Here is a 10,425-nt window from a genome sequence, read left to right as displayed (position 1 = left end):
TTTTATGATGATATTGTAACCCTTTTTAGTCTCAGCAAGCAATGGAAAGGATCTAGATTAAAAAATAACGACCACATTTAGCGGCTTGCTATGTTTGTTTAGATAAAGAATAGTATATGATTTGCGTATATTATTAATGACACCTTATAAAAATTAAGTAAAATACGAAATACGGTTATGTGGAATGGATTGAGCTCCTCAACCTGGCAATTATGTATTAAATTTGTTTTGTCTTAAAATGTAACTACTATCGAAGTAAGCATTATATTTTTTTAAGTATATAACATTATTAGTCTGTTGTAATTTAATTTTAATTACATTTTTTTGTACACCACAAATATTAACAAAAAAAAAAAATAAACAATTCATATAGAGGTACAAGAGGCGGTCTTATCGCTCGAGGCGATCTCTACCAGACAACCTTTGGATGGAGATGAGAGACGTGAAAGAGAGGGCAGTTTAGGGTGTACTTATATACAAACACTATATATATACATATATAAGTAAGTATAAGTAACAAATGCTACAAAGTATCCTAAATCCTATTTTAGAGGCCAGGGAATTTTTTTAAAATCCTTACAGCGATTTCGTGCATATAATCAATAATCTATGTATGACATATATAGTCTACTTGTATATATGAAATGTGATTTGTCTACCTGAATAAATGATATGTATTAACCGTCTCAATTATTTTCCTGTATAATTATACCACATATCAATTGCTTGAGACAGTGTATGAAATGTTCTTTTCAATATATAATGTTTTCATTTCCATTACCAGCCCATACGTATTCCAATATTCGTAATCGTATGATTCTTTCTACCTATATCCATTCCATGCATATATGAGGTACATTATACTTGTATGTATGTATAATGTAGCTATTTCCTGTTTGTATGATTTATATAAACGTGTATGGGACGTCTATGGCTTGTCTGAATGTTTGAAATGTCCCTTCCTACACAATGATAGACCGCAAAGTACATTGTCCGCGTCGTAAATATCTGGAAACGCGAGGTGCCGGCAATTGTCGTTTTTGTCGGGGTATTTATGTAACATTGGCAGCCGATAGTGGGGTTATGCGTTTTCCTTCAACTCGCTTGTTCTCCCACTTATTTTCCCACGCGCGTTGCTGACTTCTCGTGGATACTACGTGTTTCACAAGTTGGAGTTATGTTTAGTTGATCTATCATTGCACATACATATATATTGAAATTCATTAAGAAATAATTACGATAAATATTAAATTTAATTTTACAATGCCGGAATTATGAACGTGTTTCAAAATGTGTAGTTACTTCACATTAATATTATTGAATGCTAAAATAACATGAAAGTAAAATAATGACGTTTATTTTTTTTTAATCCAGTAACTCCCTGTAACATCGTGGTTTAATAATTAAAGTAACAATGAGTTTTGATAATTTTATTATTTTAATCCAGAATCATAGTGACATATCTATGTTAACATATTGTCTAATGGATTTAGGCGTTATTTTGCGGAAGTCCATCCTAAGTAAAAAATTGACTCTGTGTTTGGCACTAATCGGTGTAACATACTCCAGAGGATGCCCCGTGGAGGGGTGAAACACGAGTTGAGTGATTTGACGGTGGTAGTTGTGTAATTCGCATTGTTTACCGCATGCGCATTTATCAGCGGGCTGGCGGGCGGTACACTTTATTGCACGACTACTGCTGCATTGGCGGAAGAAGCTATATATTGGTCCTTTTCTTACTTAACATATCGTCTTACATCATTTTTCTTAAAACTATGCTTATACAGATTCATTATTTAAATTACTTGTTCAATATTTAAAATCTACTTATTATTTAATATATGAGTATATTGCGAAGCTATACTGTTTATTAGACATTGAGTTGAACAATCCAAGAACTATTGTACCGGGTTGTAGCGACATCGGCCCAGCGAGGTGTTTTTGCGCGGTGCGGCAGTCGCGGGACTCGTTTTAATTGGCTCAAGGAACTACGCTCCGACGGTTTCGACTGCCCTCTCACACAGCGTAGTTGCCGTGATGTCCCGAATAAAATGTTATTTATCGCTGGCTAGCTTTGATAATGAAAAAGTAATTGAAAGAACAAAGGAAGGGAAAACCTAAAAAGCTACAATATGTAAGAAGTAATGATAGAACAAAAAGCAACAGCAAAAGCACAGTTTTATACAAGGGAAGGTAGAGAGAAAAGTGATAGAAGAAAGTTTCTGTAGAAATTTAATCTATTTGAGGGATAATAAAGAGACCTATCGTATGTAACATCAAAAATGCAATTGTAATGACTTTTTAAAAAAAAAAACAAAAATATCTTTCAATTGCGAGAATGCAGTTTGGTAACACATAATCTATTAACAACATTAAAATATAAGACAGCTTTAGATAAAAACTAGACAAAAATTACGTAAACAACCAACATTATTCCTATTTTTTTTCTATTGATTTCAATATAATATTGTCGAAATAGTTCATTCGGTATTCAAAGACCTAGATTTTAGTGACATTATAATTAAACTTTAAATACGTTTGTGGAATAGGCATGTCTGCTTCTGACTTCAAGCAGCGAATATTAATTTTGATAGTAGTACTAGAACTGGTGAAATTATAGGGAATTGTAAAAAGAAGACTCTGATTCAAGTTAAATAAATCCGAACGCAATGTTGTGAAGGATTTTAAGTTTAAAAACCTCATGACGCAATGTTGAAATTGAATAATTAAAACAATGTACATCAACATGGTTTAGAAAAGAGCTAATCAGACTACGCTTTCAACTCTAGATGTTTAATTTATTTATTTAATATTGTTTGGCTTAACGCTAGGATGTATCTAAATACTTTTATAATAAACAAAAGAGTAAAATGGGCGTTCTTATCACACGAATATTTGCTTGCTTTTTATTAATTACTGCTAGATATGTCGAAATTGAATCTATCAGTTCCCTTTCCCTTGAAACTTGTACTTTCTTCTTTTGTTTCATAAATTATGTCAAGAGTTTGTAAAATGTTCTTAAAAAAACTATGTTTATTAGTGTCAGCGGTTTTTTTTTGATTCATAAAAGTATAGCTTCTTTAATATTAGGTAATATGGAAATGGATTCTGAGGCTGCAACGATGTAGATATACTAGAATATAAAGTGCCAACCGCAAGCGCCACTTGATATATTCATTACTTTGAATTAGTTCTCGGCACGTTCGCGAACGCATCACAACCTGTGCCCACTGTATGTAACAACGTTGCACTGCAATTAAGATCTTACGACGAATTAACAGAGGATAAAATTGAATGAGTGACATTGACGATGGTTTAATATAGCGCGTATCACAGTTTGTGGTAGCACGCGAGTTGGACACACTCATTAATAAATAATCAGTTAGCTGACAGCGCTAAATCGCGAGGATCCGTTCTTTCGATTTATGCACCTTGTACTTTTGTTATTATTTTACATCTACATACATAATCAAGGTGAAAGTGGCTCAAGCAATTTGTTGAATATGTTACCTTTGATCAATGGATACGTTCTTGTGCGCAGAACTGTGTTTAATGTTGATAATGTTCGTACAAAGTTGCCTTGTTTTTTTTAACATGGCGCCTAATAAAACAACTTTAACTCGTTAAGTCAAAGGCATTATAATTGTAGTTTTTGTTTTTTACTACGAACTGATATTGTTGAAACACTGTTTTGTGGGTTGATGACGTAACATACAAAATAACGAGATGATGAAACCGGTAATTTTGTGTCAAATCGCGCATGTACCAGTGTGGTTAGTGATTTTTTCCGCATAGTCCTTGCCCCGTGAAGCCCTTGTCACTTTAGGAATTTGGCAGCCTTCTAGTCCCACCAAACTATTATCATCACCAATGTGAAAAACCTTATTTTGTATTTCTATATACCTAGCAGCTACTAGGACTGCATTTTAGACTGCATTGTGACGGTAACCAAAAGAAAATAACTTAATATGCTAGGCACACTCTTCATGTTTATTATGGATTGGTTACCGTATGACCTTGTAACTTTAACTTTTATCAAATTTTTGTCTGTTTTGCTATAATCTCATTGACACGTATCTTTATTTCTGCTCTAGTTTCGTATTTTATTAAATATCAAATACATTTGTCAATAGGTCAGTAATAAAATTTAAATAAATGTTACGGATTTAAATTTTAAATTTTCTTTAAAATATCAATAAATTTGAAATAAGAATGTCTTGCGACACTGATTTATTTAATGTATGTTAAGACAAAATTTATTCGCAAAAATCTATGTGGCGCCATCTATCATTCTTTAATAGGTTTTTAGTGCGTGAAGAAGGTTTGTTAACATAGTTTGGTATTGGCTATATTTTAGTCATTTTGGAAATGATTATCGTCATGAGTCGTCCACTCCTGATCATAGGCCTTCCCCATGTTATTCTTATACGACCAGTTAAAAGCGGTTTCTTCCAATGTCTTCCGATGACATTAACAAGGTCGTAAATTTAAGTTCTTCTTACGCCAGATCACTAAATTGAACGCTTGCGTATGCTATCTCTCTTGTTGGCCACCCAATCCAGTAATTGTATATGTGATATAGTTCATACTGAAGTCATGCGGCTGATGAACTATTCATTGTGCTACTCACAAGAATTATGAATTTGGTGCAAAGATCCTGCTTGTAGATAATAATATAAAAAAGAATGAGACTTACCTATGTTATTCGCTACCTACTATTAGCGATTTTTTGTACTTGCACCGTGACAAGTATTAAATATAACTATTCCGATCGTCGATAATATGACGTAATGAAAACGTCGTGAGATTAAAATTTAGAAGCCGCACACGCTACGGCGGGCGTATCCGCGCGCTTTTGTTGTCAAACAACGCGGTCAGGCACATTAGCAACCCATAAATTACGGGGATATACGAAACCGCCCGAACCTACCGCAACCCATGGCCCCGATGAATATGCAAAGCGCAGAACCAGGTCCTTAACCCGGGGTGCCGAATCTTCGTGACTATTTTTCAATTGCCATACAAAAATGCATGCACCATTAGTTTTTATCCGACACTGTTCTTTTGTATGTACGTCACATTGAAAGGCATTTTTGATTAGCCTATTGATACAACTAAAATTATTTAATTTTGCACGTGTTGTATTATAATTTTTTTTTTAATTTAGTAGGTCTTGTGAAATGAATTTAAATATAGAAAACGCGTTCGTAATAATTTACTGATGTAAAATAAAAATATTTTAAATTAAAAATCAATAGAATACTTACTAGTGAATACAGTATTTATGTAGTAATAATTTATGAATAATTTAAAATATCATTGAAATAAAACATCGAATTTGCATAGTCAAATTGTACTCTAATCAACTTCCGGCCAATTTTTTCATAGGTCATACTTCAAAGAGATATAATTACATTTAGGCTGGAAATAATTAAGGCCATTACGGAGTCGGCGGTCGTTTTATTTGGGAGTTATGTTAATTAGTGTTAATCGTCCTTGTGTTGCGAAGAATTTGAATTAAACACATCATTGTCAAACCAATTTACTATTACACGTAAAGGTGATCATCCAAAGATTTCTACCAAAAATAAGATACGATTCCTGATTTTGTAAATAAAGTATTTTGCTTCTAATCCATTTTAAAGGCTTAAAAATATGCATTTGAAAATTATAATAGCAATTGGCAGGACACAGTGCTCTGAACAGACAGCTGCTGGATTTTGAAGGTTCTAGAGACCGCGGGCAATCACAGCATAGGACCCACAAGGAGAAAGATGACCTTAAGGTCATCGAAAAACGCTCGTCGCAGGCGATTTCTAGCAGCCTTTTTGAAAACTCTGGGAAGTCCTCGGGCTAAAATGATGATGATGATGAAATTTCAGCGTAAATGCGTTATGTAATCGCATAATTGTTGAAATTGACTATTGTACGTAACCTACTGTGCGACAGGACAGAGGATATAAACGAGCGTCTTTGTCTGTTCTTAAATATCTCATGTGCGTCTTGTCAATCGCGTCCACCCACTTCATTACATATCTCAGACGGTGACTAGTGTTTCAGCTCACCATTATCATGTCAACCAATAGATTCCCATAGCAATCATAACTTCTTCTAAAATCGCTAGGATGACCGGTCTTACGCTGTCTGCGTCCGGCGACTATGTCTTCAGATAAAATTATAGTTATGATGATATGATTTCGTAAATGTCACTAACGTCGGCGCTTGTCTGAGGTATAATTCCACGTCCGCTATTCATACAGGTAAAAAATCTCACACGCGTCAATTATGACGGAGCGATAATAACGCTAAGATTTTATTTGAATTACAAATTGAACGCACCCAGACAGTTTTAGCGCGCGGCGAATAAATAATTTGATATTATGCAAAGTGATGAGACTCGGCTTAACCGCCTCGAGCGACCTTGACATAGACCCATAAATAAGAATATCTTAACCACTCATACATATGGACGGCTCGCACACTCAAATATGGTAAGTGCCGGCTTATGAATAAATTTTATTATTTAAAACTCGGAATGTTCATTACTAAAACAAATACTCGTAAGACGTAGTAGTACAGGGTGTTTCGACCGGGTGGAAACGAAAATTGAATTTTAATTTTATAAATGATCAGTGTTTGTGTTAAATGGAGGCTTCTTAGGCGAGTGAACCAAACTCAAGGTGATCTGGACCGGCACGCCTACGCGGCCCGTCTGACGTCAACGCGCTATCTGGAATATTGTAGAACAATGCCTCCTATCCAATTGAATTCGCATTACGTAATCAGTGGCACCTAAAACGTCTCTATTGCGACCTGGATGTGTGAATATGGTTTTATACATCCTTTCACCTCATTCAACAGCCTCGACGATTTATATTGTGTTACTAAATAATATTATTAATATTTGTCTTAACATTTTTACACACTTTATTTATGCACACTTTGCCTGAATAATTTTTCATTGTCTGGTCACAAATACTTTATCGTCATCATTACAGTCTTAGGACATCCATTACTGGACAACACCACCAGATCCGCTGCACCGGATATGAACTGCGTCCATCTTATGAACTTAACAAGGTCACAAATAGGTACTTGTAAGTAGAAAGATATAAGTCATCCAAAAATTCGCAGCCAGAGGCTTGTTTCAATAATTTGGATATACGCCTAAAAACACTCACTTGTATGTTTGTCTCAATAATTTACAGAAAGAGGTTTCTAACGCTATACGATATCGACTTAATATTTTTAATTAAAATAATCAATATAAATAAATATATACATATATACATATGTATAAATATATAAATATATATAAAATATATACATATATACATACATATATATATGTATATATATATATATATATATATATATAAGTAACAGTTGTTAATATGTTAATAATTTATTTTTTAATCTTACCTATTTACACATCCTTTAAATTTTTTTCTCTTATGTGACATACTTATTTCACTTACATTCAATGATTTATCTCTAGACGGTTTAAATATGTAACCGGTAAAAAATACCTTCGTCACATTTTATAATAAGTAGATATAGTATAAAAAGTTTTTAAATAAATTTAAAAATAATTGTAGATAGAAGCACACCCTGTAACAATGAGTTCTCATGACCCGAGGCAAATCACAGCGAACATGCCTCCTGACAATAAAAACAAGACAACAATCGAGAGTTTCCATTAAACAAATTCGTGAATACGTAATGCAGTTCAATGCTTGATATTAATATTTATAGGATCGAGCGATTTGAATAGATCTGAGATATCGCTCGTTAGCGAGTGTGAACGCGCCGATCCTATCTCAATTTGTTTTGTCAAGATTTACTCGCAATTAGCTTATCAATCGTGAGCTTTTATACGCTCCAGTTGTTGCCCACTCCCAGCGGTGATTCATTTGAATACCACCAAGTAATTAATGGAGACTGTAAAGCGCGGTATTACACTGCGAAAAATGATTTAATCCGCAGAAAAACCAAGGTCACAAATGTAGTTATAAGAATTGTTTGTCTGAAATGGCAGCAGCGGGCATATTACTCATGCAACCATAGGTCGAAGTGACAGAAGGGTTCTTAAGTGGCGATGAGTCTGTAGACGTGGCGTGGGTAGTACTCCCACTCAGCGGACCAATGACTGAATGCAGACAGCAAAATGCCAGTAATCCTGGTGATCTCTGTGGGAGATCCAGGTCCTGCAGTGGGAGTCCATCTGCTGATATAACGCTGAAGTAGTTAGCGTGCATCGAACAATAGCGCTAATATAGCAATCGCATCGAGTCGTTGCGATTTTGTTGTCTACCCTGATGGCGGTGTATTTGCATAATTATTCTTCGCATAATTACATACTGTGGAATGTGTGGTCACCTCTGAATTATTTATTCGCGTGTTCATTGTTTTATTAACTTTTTTTATTATTATATAGCTTTATAACGAAGCTTATTTTAAAACATTATTAGCAGCTAATGTTATGTAGAATATATAACCTGTATTCAGCAAATAAATTGAGTTGGCAGCTATTTTCATAATTGATAAATTAAATTAAAAAAAATGTGTTTGATTCTGGGATGCTTTGATTTTAAGTTATCATATATAAAAAAGAAATAGTAACTATGTATAATTTAAAGAAAATAACTAATAAAGATTTTATTGATTATCATTTAGAAACAAATAGAAACGTATTAGAAAGTTTTGCGTCTTATGAAAATTTACATAATTTATTTAGCTTATTATTAAGCAGTGGTAGCCGGGCGGTAGTGAACAGAGACTTGCGAACTTAGGTCACGGGTTGGATTCCTTGTGTACAATATTACATAATTCACACTTTGTCGATCAATTATGTAGGTTTGCCACTCTACCATCACAAACAAGTTTCCAGAGGATGGGAGCATCCTCTGCGTACCATAATACCACACTGCGATCGCCAACCTGTCTATCAAGCTTGGGTTTTATGATATATCCCCCCATAAATATCTTTGAGGAATGCTTATGCCAAGGATGGTAAGCACGTTGAATCGAGACCTATTAGGTCTTTTTCAAAATTTTGAAACGTAAATATTTTCCAGCTGGTTTATAATGAAATAAAGTATTACATTAATAAATGTAACAAAAATAACAAAATTAATGATACAAAGTTAAAATAAAACGAAGTGTTGTTTAAGAACAACAAACTTTAAATATAACGCTTTAATGGCAACACTAAGTAGATGGTATGGACTGATATAAGACTTGAATGATCCCTGACTGAGACAAGACGGCCACACGAGAAAAAAACTGGCATTCATTGACAACTTGTGCGGTAACGTGATCTTAAATGTAATTTAATTTTAAATTATTACGTTAGGCAGGACATAATGAAAAAAAAATCAGTACAGACTTAATACCTAACAGGTTTGATTGAATAATGAAACAAGAAGTAAATAGCTGGTTTGAAAACTTTTATGAGGGGCTGTTTTGTAATATATATTTCTACTGCATTCTATAATACATTTATTTAAATATGTATATTATTTTCATCATCATCACCCATAGGACACCCACTGTTAGATTTAAACATCCACTGTACATTTCCAACAGGCTTTTCTAGCATCTTAGGACGACTTTAAAGACGTCTGTCCACCTTGGTGGTTTGTTCTACTCTGCACTTGTCAGTTTTCTTTCCAGCTGTTGGACACCTCTTGCAAGGCATAGGCCTCCCGAAAGATCGTCACAATAACGGATCCTGCGCAGCCTGTATGCAGCCACGTCTCGCGATACTATGTCGTGAGTCAGATAGCTTTGCCAATACATAGTCATAGTACTCCAGAACCTTTAGGAACCAGCGGCCATCTGCTTTACGCGCTATGTAGCCTGTCCACTACCACATGCCAATCCACTGAGCCATACCGGTCACTTGTGTTCATCTACGGATTTCCTCACATCTGTTTCGATTTTGAACAGAAATTCCTCGGAATCTTTCATTAACTGTTAGTTTACGTATGAGGATCGCTTGCTGATCGTAATCTTAGCTAATATACAAGTATGTAATAATTATTGGTAGGTTTACTTGATAGGTAGAGTATGATTTTTATATATATAATAAATAATTACAAAAAGTGTCTATTTTTAATTATGACAGCCAAATTTGTGACTAGATCATGTATTTGTTCTATGATAACCATGATTCTATGTTTATAAAAATGAACTCCTTCATTGTGAAATGTGCGTTATACTCGGTCCTAGTTTTAGAGCCGGTCATGAAACGGTAACCTAGATATATCTATTATAATTAATTGTGTTATTGAAAAAATGATGTGACCGAGAAATAAAAGTAAAGATAATGATTTCGATGATTGAAGGAATCATAAAAATTGATTGTCCCCTTAGTTCCCAGATAGTGTCCCGGCCGCCTCCGTCAGGCAGGGCGTAACGACA

Source organism: Battus philenor, unplaced genomic scaffold, assembly GCF_028537555.1.
Source record: "Battus philenor isolate CCGP_79_NKW_IND1 unplaced genomic scaffold, ilBatPhil1.0.hap1 SCAF_7, whole genome shotgun sequence".
Classification (NCBI taxonomy): Eukaryota; Metazoa; Arthropoda; class Insecta; order Lepidoptera; family Papilionidae; genus Battus; species Battus philenor.
This window is presented reverse-complemented; position numbering follows the sequence as displayed.